Source organism: Hemicordylus capensis, chromosome 7, assembly GCF_027244095.1.
Source record: "Hemicordylus capensis ecotype Gifberg chromosome 7, rHemCap1.1.pri, whole genome shotgun sequence".
NCBI classification, from domain to species: Eukaryota; Metazoa; Chordata; class Lepidosauria; order Squamata; family Cordylidae; genus Hemicordylus; species Hemicordylus capensis.
The window spans coordinates 36,795,146-36,806,703 of record NC_069663.1 but is presented as its reverse complement, the minus strand read 5'-3'; the positions used below and the strand labels follow the sequence as shown (position 1 = coordinate 36,806,703).

Here is an 11,558-nt window from a genome sequence, read left to right as displayed (position 1 = left end):
TGTAAAAAGATCTCACGGACTGACTACATACAAAGGCATGACAAGGTAGCAGAGATGATACACTGGAACATCTGCAAAAAAATACAAGCTATCTGTAGCCAAAAATTGGTGGGACCATCAAATTGAAAAAGTTGTAGAAAATGAAGATGCAAAAGTATTATGGGACTTCTGACTACAAACAGACAAACATCTGCCACACAATACACCAGATATCACTGTAGTCGAGATGAAAGAAAAACAAGTCAAAATAATTGACATAGCAATACCAGGGGATAGCAGAATAGAAGAAAAAGAAATAGAAAAAAATCACAAAATACATACATCTACAAATTGAAATTGAAAGGCTGTGGCAGAAAAAGACCAAAATAATCCCAGTGGTAACTGGCGCCCTAGGTGCAATCCCAAAACACCTTGAAGAGCACCTCAACACCATAGGGGCCACAGAAATCACCATCGGCCAATTACAAAAAGCAGCTTTACTGGGAACAGCCTATATTCTACGACAATATCTATAATAATAACAACGATATTGATAACAAAATTCAGCCATCCCAGTTCCTTGGGAAGGACTCGATGTCTGAATAAAACAAACAGTCAATAACACTTGTCTGACTGTGTAAGCAAGAAATAATAATAATCTGGGACCTTCTGCATGCAAGCATGGAGATGCTCTTCAATACAATGAATATTGTAAAGTTTGAAATTAAAATCCTACAAATTTCATCTTGTTCTCTTACTTCCCTTTTGCAAGCACATTAAACAAATTCTATTCCATATATTTAATTTATTGAACTTTTATATAGGTGTAATCTACACAAAATGCCTGGTCAAGAATGGGCCTCACCTACTAGTCCGAAATACTTGCATCCTACCCTTCCAGTAAGCCACCTAATGGCGCAGCAGGGAAATGACTTGACTAGCAAGCCAGAGGTTGCCAGTTCGAATCCCCTCTAATGGGAGTTGTAGGCCAGCAACAGCTGGTAGACTGAAGTGATGTAGGTCTACACTGACTGGCAGTGGCTCTCCAAGTTTTCAGGCAAGGATCTTTCCCAGTCTTACCTGGAGATACTACCACGGATTGAGCCTCAGACCTTCTGCATGCAAAGCAGAATCTCATCTACTGAGCTTTGGGCCTCCCCCAATGTGTCTGAAAGAAACTTTGCTTCTCTGCTAAAATTATCCTGACCTCTTGCAAATGTTCTGTTTCCGGTGTCCACTCTTATCACTCCCAGAGAGGGAAAGAAATAGAGATGATTAAAAAAAAAAAAAAAGCTTAAACACTAAATAAGCAGATAAGCAGAATGTTTCAGTGGCTGTGATCTCTGGAATGCTGAGCCCCTGACTCCCAGATCGGAAGACAAGTGCCTAGGAAGGCGACTGGGGGAAAACCCAGCTATATAAAAAGGGATCCATTGGGGCTCCTATGTGGGAACATAACATCAGAATACAAGAAGTGCCTTGCGGGGTACATCAGGCCAAGGTTCGTGCAGGCCAGCATCCTGTTTCCGACAGTGGTCAGCAAGAAACTCCGTGCAAGTTCACTCACAGGGCTTGAAGGCAGCAGCCCTTCTCTGGGATTGGCCTGGAGTCACCAGGTATTTGCATCCATCGCCATGTTATATTATTATTATTATTATTATTATTATTACATTTATATCCCGCTTTTCCTCCAAGGAGCCCAGAGCGGTGTACTACATACTTAAGTTTCTCCTCACAACAACCCTGGGAAGTAGGTTAGGCTGAGAGAGAAGTGACTGGCCCAGAGTCACCCAGCAAGTCTCATGGCTGAATGGGGATTTGAACTCAGGTCTCTCCGGTCCTGGTCCAGCACTCTAACCACTACACCACGCTGGCTCTCTCCATGTGACTTTTGAATGCAGCCCTCGAGATCTGAGTGGCTTGAATGGGGATGGAGGCCAATTCCTGGAGATTCTAGGCCAACAGCAGGAAAAGGCTGCCGCCTTCAAGCTGTGTGAGTTGCAGCGCTTGAGTTGCAGCAGCCAGAATGGATGGTTCTCTTTTCTAAGCAGGGTTCAGCTTGGTTTGCATTTGGATGAGTGACTGACTGTGGGCACTGTCTGCTGGGAGATATCCCCCCTTACGGGGTAGGGCTGTAGCTCAGTGGTGGGGCATCTGCTTGGCATGCAGAAGGTCCCAGGTTCAATCCCTGGCAGCATCTCCAAATCGGGCTGTGAGAGACCCCTGCCCGAAAGCCTGGAGAGTTGCTGCCGGTCAGTGCAGACAATACTAAGCTAGATGGACCAAGAGCCTGACTTGCCTTCAGGTCGCTTCCTTTGCTGCTAGCTTTCCTCACCAGGCCTCTGTTGTGGGACATGAGAAGCGATATTTAAGAAGGGGATGTCTTTAGGGGTTGAAGCCATAGCTCAGTGGAAGAGTGGGGCAAAGGCAGGGGCACATCTAGGTCAACCCCTGGGGGCAGCTCACAGGGAGAACTAATAGAATAGTATGAAATTAATAAAATTCAATTTAAAACAAGACCAAACCAAATCAAACCCGGCTAACTGGGCAGAGAGGCACCTTTCAATGTGGCGATTCTCCTTACTTAGCAGGGGGAGAGCAACCGGCCCTATCCATCCCCAGCACAGCATCCCTCCAGTGACTGTTGCTGGTGTCTGTCTTATGTTTCTTTTTAGATTGTGAGCCCTTTGGGGACAGGGAGCCATCTTGTTTATTTATTTATTTTTGGAAGGGCAGTATAGAAATCAATCCATCCATCAACCAACCAACCAATAAATTTTGATGCCCGGACTGCTCCTGGTGGGAGGCCCCCATCAGCGCAAGCCACCACCACCACCCAGTGTGAGCCCCCCCCAACCTACTTTTGGGGGCTTCCTGTGCCTGCACCGCCGAACCAAACATTCCTTTAAGAAAAATGTTCCCGCCGCCACGCGGCCAAGGGATAGCTGCTCTGTGTGTGCATGCGTGCGTGGGTGCGTGTGTGTGCGCCCAGCAGTGCTTCTCCCCGCCACCCCCCACCGGCGACAGGGATCTCTCACAACTGCGCAGGCACGCCTCACATCGCGTTAGAGGTTCTGAGCCGAACGGCAGGCCCAGCTGTCGCCAGCGGGCGGTCGTGGGGGGAAGAAGGACTGCTTGGGTACTGCTGTGGGTGGCTGCAGTCTGCGGCCATAATGGAGGGAGGGAGGGGGTAACTGGCCCTCTCCATCCCCAGCACAGCATCCCTCCAGTGGCTGCTGCATCTGTTTCTTTTTTAGACGGTGAGCCTTTTGGGGACAGGGAGCCATTTTATTTCTTGATATCTACGTAAACCGCTTTGGGAACTTTTGTTGAAAAGCAGTATATAAATATCCGCCATATTCATCGTAGTCATATAGATAAGTAAGTTAATAAATAAATAAATAATGTACATGCATGCACAGAGAGAGAGAGAGAGAGAGAGAAATCCTTTTCCTGCTTGCCGCACTCGTTTCATCATCGCCTAGAAACACAGCTGGGAGAGGGGAAAGCACATTTAAGCTCCTCTAGGCAAGTTATTTTTAAATGCTTTTTTCTTTTTTCTTTTTAAACAACCCTCAGCCAAAGAGAATGTACTGTGCTGGAATATTTAAAGCCCTCTGGTAATAGAAACAGAAAAACAATACCAACGTTTCACGCTTTGAGGCTTATCTTGCGTCCATTTCCACCTATTATGCGAGAGGCAAAGAATGTTCGGTTTCAGCCTCGTGGAGTTTTATCAGTGGAGAACCCAGAAAGAGGATGGGGGGTGGAGGGGAGAGATGTACAAGCCAAGCGGCAACCAAACGGTCTCTCCTTAAAGGGAAATCAAAGAAGGAGAGGGGGACAAGAATGACAAGGGCAGTGCAGTGCAGCTGAAGAGTGAGAATGGTGAGGCTGGAAATGCTACCGAGGGACACACGAATTCAAATATATGTAAACCACGGCTTTAAAAAAAGGAAAATTCAGAACGGCACAATGGTATGTGAGGGTCCATCATCCATGCACACAGACTTGCTGTGCCTAGAGTCACATTTAGGGCTGTGTGAACTGGTTCGGTGGTTCAGTTTGAGGGTTCAGGGCTTCGGCTGCCTAAATGGCCGCCGGGGAAAAAATGGCCACCACGCATGCACAAATGGTCCCTGCGGGGCCCTAGGCCATGCCAGGCCTTGCAGAGACATTTGAGCATGCACAGTGGCCTCCAAAATGGCTTTATTATTATTACAACAGGCCACAGAGGTGATTTAAGAGGCCAACGGGGGAGGGGGAACCTTTGTGGATACCCCCCTGTGGCCTTTAGGAAGCCCCCCGAAGGGGCAACAGGTAAATATTTTTTAAAAATATATATTTTAAAAAATATTTTGTGAACCCCCCCAGACCGAACTGAACCGGGGGGAGTTCAGGGTGGTGGTGGCTGCCAGACTGAACTGGCCTGTTCAGGTTTGGGTACAGTTCGTACCCAAACCGAACCGGGCCAGCCAGTTCCGTGCACACCCCTAGTCACATTCCATGACACTTGGAAGCCTATACAGAGTGGGAGGAAATTCTCACAACTGGGATATTCTCAGAACAATTTTATTTTTTATTTCATTTTTATATTTATATCCCGCTCGTCATCCAAGGAGCCCAGAGCAGTGTATATGGTTATGTTCATCTCCACAATGACTCTGTGAGGTAGGTCAGGCTGAAGGAGAAGTGACTGGCCCAGAGTCACCCAGAGAGTCTCATGGCTGAGTGGGGATTTGAACTTGGGTCTCCTCGATCCTAGCCCAACACACTGGCCACTGCACCGCCCTGGAATTTGACAACACAATTGCAGTAGAGTGCGATAATGGCCGCATTCACATGTAATGTGGAACCACAGGTTCAATGGATCCACCATCCTGCTCCCTCCTGTCCGAATTCAGATGTAACAGAGAGCAGGGAGCCTGTAGTCAGTGAGACTGCAGAGAGGAGGGGGAATTGGCTGTGTGGGCTTCCATCTTTCATGAAATACAGCCTGCATAGCCAATCATGGCCATAGAGAGGGAGGAGCTTCCTCCCTCAACTCTGGTTGAAGGGAATGCAGCCTGCGGTTCCACAGTTGGATGTAACGCAGGCTGTGTTGAACCTCGGGTTGGGGCAATGAAACTCACTACAACCTAACAGTTCAAACTGGAGTTTCACAGAGAAAGCAGCATATCGCTTGTGTCGTGGAACTGGAGTTGCACGTATTTGGACGTAACAGTTTGGAAACCTCTATCCCCTTAAACTCTGGTTCCATGTTACGTGCAAATACAGCCATTGATTGGTGAAGACACTGCGGGGAGTAGCACTGGAGCCTGCAGGAAGTGTATTTGTCAGTGGGGAGGAGAAATAGGTACACTAGTGTTGTATTCTATCTAGTAATCTTTTATGTTTTGTTATTTTAGAAGTTTGTCTGAGTGGGGATCCTGTAGAGCAGGCCTGCTCAATTTTGCCCCCCCTGCTGTTTTTGGACTACAACTCCCATAATCCCTGGTCACATTGACCAATAGCCAGGTATTATGGGAGTTGTAGGCCAATATCTGCAGGAGGGCCAAAAGTGAGCAGCCCTGCTGTAGAGAGAGAGAGAGTGTGTGTGGGGGGGTGAAGTCATAAAGAATGCTGTGTGGGTGAATAGGGCAAGGTTGCATGATTTGGTCATTAAATGAAAGGAGGAAAAAACCCTAAATTGGCTTAACAATTACCCCCACTCCAACTACTCTGCCCCAATATAACTCAATGGAGTAGAATGTCCGTGGACACAGAGGACACTTAACAGACAAGCAAGTGGGCAGAGCTAATGAAACTCATTGGTGAGGAGAGAGAGAGAAGGAGGGCTTGAACAAAAGAGTGGGATGTTTCTCAGCTTGACGAATACTCCCTCAAGACAGTCAGACAACCCCTTCTGCTTCTGCGGGGAAAAGGTACAGTATCTAAAACAGCCATTTCACACTTTTGTGTTTCAGAGGGGGAAGTGGTTTGACCCATTGAAGCTCTGGGTGAGTGAGTGAGTGAGTGAGTGTGTGTGTGTGTGTGTGTGTGAACCCCCACAAATAACATTAAAACAAATTTATGTGTGTGAACTCTCCTAAAGGATGTATGTTACAGTAGGGATTCCTGACATGGTTGCTAACTTTGGTTTCACTGCCATGCCCAGCCACAGGCTCAGCCATCACATGCACACCAGGAATATACTGCAAGTTGCAGATCCACATACGTATCACTGGATTTTCAGTGGTCTGTACCAGCACCTGTCCCCCAAAAGGCAGATGCAGGTGAGCATAAAAGGCAGATGCAGGTGAGCATAAATATCATAGTTCTCTACACTTATTCTTCCATGCTTCATAAAACAGGAAGGCAATTCAAAGGAGGGTTGGAATAAAAATAAAACTACAGGAGTTCAGTGAGAATCAGTTTACATTTAGGAAAGAAATATCCAAATATTGACATGGAGAAGATTAGAAATTGGGATGGACTCTTACGACATAATCCTGGGCATGTCTGTCTACTCAGAATTCAGAGAGTTCAATACGGCTTAGCAATAGCAATAGCAATAGCACTTACATTTATATACCGCTCTATAGCTGGAAGCTCTCTAAGCGGTTTACAATGATTTAGCATATTGCCCCCAACATTCTGGGTACTCTGGGTACTGGCTTACTCTCAGGTAAGTGTGCATACGCTTGCAGCCTTATTGTCAGGGTTTGCCTGGATGCTGATTTGGAAGAGAGCAAGTCTGAAGATGAAGGGGCATCTGCCCTGGCCTGGGTCTTTGCTAGAGATGTGCACAAAATGAGTTTTTCAATTCGTTTTGAATCTGAATCGAATTCCAAGAATTCATTTTGAATTCAAATCAAATTCAATTCTGGTTGAACAATTTTGATTCAAATTCAAATCAAATTCGAATGGATTTGACCCTGTTTTGGCACCTTTTAAAAAACCAATCAGGGGGGATTGAATGGTTTGGAAAAGGTGCCAAACAGCTCTTGAATGGAATTCAAATCAAAGGTTGAAAATCCGATTCAAATTTGGATTGATTTGTACATCTCTAATCTCTGCCCCTAACAGCAAATCCCCAGAACCTCTGAACATGGAGGAGGGCTGGTCTTGTAGTAGCAAGCATAAATTGTTCCCTTTGCCAAGCAAAGTTTGCACTGAAATGGTTTTCATTTTAATGGGAGACTACATGTGTGGGAACTGTAAGATCTCCCCTTTAGGGGATGGAGGGAGTGCTCTGGGAAAAGCACCTGCATGCTTGTATGCAGAAGATTCCAAGTTCCACCCCTGGCACCTCCAAGATAGGGCTGAGAGGGACTCCTGCCTGCAACTTTGGAGAAGCCGCTGCCATTCTGGCTAGACCATACTGATCAAGGTGGACCCATGGTCTGACTTGGTATAAGTCAGCTTCCTATGTCCCTATTTCCCTAAAGCATCCAGAGCCAACCACTCCCTCAGAGATGCCTTGGAGCCCAGGGGACCCAGCGCCCACTAGTGGGGTTTCAGGCCCTGCCCTCGAGACCACACCCCCCCCCAACACCCCCAGGTCCTCAGGAATGGAGGAGATGCCAGGCCAGGACTGAGCTCTTGCTCAGAAGTGTACACTTGGCTTCTTGAGGCTTCCCTCAGGATGGGTCTCCTCAGGAGGAAGGGGACACCCAACCCATATGTCTCCTTGGGAGAAGGGCTGCCATAAAAATTCGTAATGGGGTCCCTGCAAGCTCTACAGTCCTCCAGTTCCCATTTGCTTGTGGCTAATTATGGATCTGCTAATGGGGCGGATCCATAATTGACCAAACCTGTGCTCTGCTCATGGGACGCTGTTAATAATATTATCTAGTAATATTTTAAGTTGTGTTCTTGAGAAGTTGGTCCCAGTAGGGATCCTGTAGGGAGTGTTGGACGTGGGGTGGAGTCAGAAAGGGAAAGAGAGGAAAAGGAGAAGGAGGCAATGGAGTTGTTGCTGAATAAAACCTTTGTTAAATCCACATAAGATGATGGATGGTATGCCGTCCATTAAATCTACATAAGACATGGACGGTGATGCCGTCCATGTGCTGGCTCAGTGCCAAGAGGTTGTCAGGACCTGAATGGGCCAAAGCAAGTTCAGGCTCAATCCCTCCAAGCAAAAACAACAACAACAAATATTTATATACCGCTTTTCAACAAAAGGTTCCAAAGCGGTTTACAGAGAGAGAGAGAGAGAGAGAGAGAGAGAGAGAGAGAGAGAGAGAGAGAGAGAGATCTCCCTGTCCCCCAAAAGGGCTCACAATCTAAAAAGAAACATAAGATAGACACCAGCAACAGTCACTGGAGGTACTGTGCTTGGGTTGGATAGGGCTGAGGTGCTCTTGTTCAGTTTGTGATCTAGCCAATTGCTGTATGTGAGTTGATCTCTTGATGGGGTTGTGCTCCCCTTGAGAGGGACTGTTCATGATCTGGAGGTCTTCCTGGACTCATGGCTCCTGCTTGAACAGCAAGAAGAGGCCGTGGCCAGAGGTGCCTTTGGCCACCTTCGGCTGGTTTGCCAGTTACGGCCTTTCCTCGACCAGCAGGCCCTGGCAACAGTAACTCATGCCTTTATTACCTCTCATTGGGATTACTGTAGTGTGCTCTACTTAGGGTTGCCTTTGAAAATGATTCAGAAGCTTCAACTAGTCCAGTATGTAGCAGCCCACTTTCATTGGTTGCCTGTTCGCTTCCGGGTCCAATTCAAAGTTTGGGTCTCACCTACAAAACCCTTATGGGCTTAGCACCTGTATATCTCTGGGATCGCCTCTCTTGGCCAGTTGTATCTCGACCTGTGAGGTCCTCTCAGCTGGACTGCCTTAGTGTCCCGGGCCCTGGTGTGGTCCTAGTGTCTTGGGCCCTCCCTGGTTGCTTTTAAGTCCCTTCCGAAGACCCACCTGTTTCACCAAGCATTTGCCATTTTTATATATTATTATTATTATTATTATTATTATTATTATTATTGTTGTTGTTGTTGTTGTTGTTGTTGTTATTATTATTATTATTATTATTTTAAATCAATTTTTATTGGTATTGTGGTTGTTCGCCAACAGTCTTTGGAGGAGGCGATATATAAGAAAATGTAAACAAGCAAACAAACAAGATTACTCTGTTTTAATGAAGGAAGCAGCCACAAAACAGATGGAGCCAGGGTGGAGGAGCCTCCGGGACTACCCACTGCTGGCCGCCACGGCTCCCCACCCACTTGCCGCTGCCAGCTTGCCTCCCATTGCTGGCCGTGACGCGGTCTAGTGTCGTCAGCATGCAGGCGCCTGGGAGGGGCTCACGTCGGGATGGTGACATTATTATACTGTGTTGCAGCCCGCAAAGGGAGGCAAACCCATGGTAACCGTGATCGGGGCCACAGAAGCGAGCAGTGGGTGGGCGAAGAGGGGAAAAAATCTAACCACAGGCTGCTAACGTCACTATACCACTTTTAAGTCACTTTTACAGTCACTGCACTGGTTGCCTTCCGGGCCCTATTTAAAGAGCTGGTTCTCAACTGCACAACTCTTATTTATTTGTTTGCTTGTTTGTTTGTTTGACACACTTCTATACCACCCAAAACTGACGTCTCTGGGCAGTTTATGGGCTTAGTGCCTGAATGTCTCTGGAATCGCCTCTCTCGGCTGGTTGTATCCCATCCTCTGAGGCCCTCTCAGTTGGCTCTCCTTAGTGTCCAAGGCCCTGGTCTAGTGCGTGGTGCCTGGGCCCGTAGGAGGGCCTTCTCTGTGGCGGCCCCTCTTCTTTGGAACACCCCTTCCCCCTCCAGATTCGTTCAGCCACCTCCTTAGTGGCTTTTAAGGCCTTTCCTAAAACCTACCATTCATAGGCGTAACAATGGGGGGGGCAGGGGGGCACGTGCCCCGGGCGCCACTTGGCAGGGGGCGCCAAAAAGTGCCCCCGCCGATTTGCCGGAATTTTTAAATTATTATTATTATTTTTGCAGAACAGTCCCCCTCCCCCAGTCCCGGCGGGCCCCCCCCCATTGGCATTGCTCATCCAGCACTTTGAAAATAAGCTGGAATTAATTGTAGGTTGGGCAGGGGGCGAAAGTATATACTTCTAAACATTTATTGTTAAATTTATATACCACCTTTCATTAAAAACAACCCCAAAGTGGTTTGGTTTTAGTCATGGATTTTAATTTTAATTGCTCTTTTTGTCAATGTGATGAAGATTAGTTAAATCTGAGTGGTCTTAGGCAACCAATGTTGCATCTGAAATGCCATTTCATTTTTTATTGTCATAAATACTCTCCAACCAATTTAAATAGCAAAGGTGTATATTATCGCTTTATTCAATTGCAGGGAGTCTCAAAAAAGCAGGAGTTGCAACTAAGGCAGTGCATATCTTCTCTAAAATGGCCCTTTTATAGTTTTTCTAACTTTGAAATCGTAACATAAAACAAAGCATAAATGCTTCCCCCTCCATCTGAAACCTTTTCTGGTGTAAATAGCGTGCGGTTTTGGAAAAGGGGAGTCTTTCTTTAACAGCGGGAGAATAAGGAGTCTTTAGCACTATCACCCTAGTCCCTCAAATTACTTTGGAGTCCTTGGTTTTCGTTTTGTTAAAATACAGTCCTCACAAGGGAAAGTCAGGAACAGAACTAGGGCGTGAGGGAGGGGCATCATAATCATAATAATCATCATTGCATCATAATTCTGATGTTTGAGATACAAGCCAACTTCACAGGGTTGTTGTGAGGAAAAACCTAAGTATGTAGTGCATTTTGAAATTTTTGGTAATTTTTGTAATTTTTTAAATTTTTAAAATAAAAGTTTTCTGAAACATGTGTGTCAGTCAGATGTATGTTGGGGGGGCGGCGCGGCGGGCGGGGGGGGCGCAATTTCAGTGTTTGCCCCGGGCGCCGTTTTCCCTAGTTACGCCACTGCTACCGTTTCCACCAGGCTTTTGCCCTTTAATTTCCTTTAGATTATTGTTATTGTTCACCGCCTAGAGTCTTTGGAAGAGGAAGCACACAAGAAATTTTTAACAAACCAACCAACCACTACATAACAGCTCCATTAAGCGACTGTGCCCCAGACTGTGGGACTGGATGCATCATACAGCATCTATTGATCGGGGTGGGAGGATGGGACTGACAGCCTTGGCTAAAAGAAAATGTGCACTATATTTCAGGAGACAGGAGTAGATGATGAAGACAGCATAATATCTCATTTATACACACCCCAGGAAGCTATAATTAGAGGAAATGATATTGAATGAAGAGCCAGCGTTTGTAAAGAGTCTGTCAAGAGTGCTCACTGTGCCCTGTCCTTCTTAACATATTTATAGAGGATGCAATTAATATAACAAGTAGTAGACTCGGGCGTTAAAGTAAACCAAGAGGAAATAAATTGACTACGCTTTGCTGAAGATGCAGCATATCGAGGGGGGGGGGGGAATTGCAGACCTTATTAAAAGCAATGAATTTGTCTTTTCAGAAGTATGTATTAAATATAAGTGAGAATAAAACAAAGCTATTAGTGAGAAGTAAGGATCATTGCGACAGACGTAAATGGAAAGCAAGTGGAGCAAGTCCGAGAAGAGTTTAAATATCCGGGAAGCAA

General features: G+C 46.3%; 1 non-coding gene across 1 annotated transcript; it reads left to right on the top strand.

Moving 5' to 3' along the window:
* The first annotated feature begins 2,104 nt into the window (after positions 1-2,104).
* Positions 2,105-2,179, top strand: TRNAA-GGC (transfer RNA alanine (anticodon GGC)). Its single transcript has one exon. It is a non-coding gene; the product is annotated as a tRNA-Ala (tRNA).
* Positions 2,180-11,558: the final 9,379 nt, after the last annotated feature.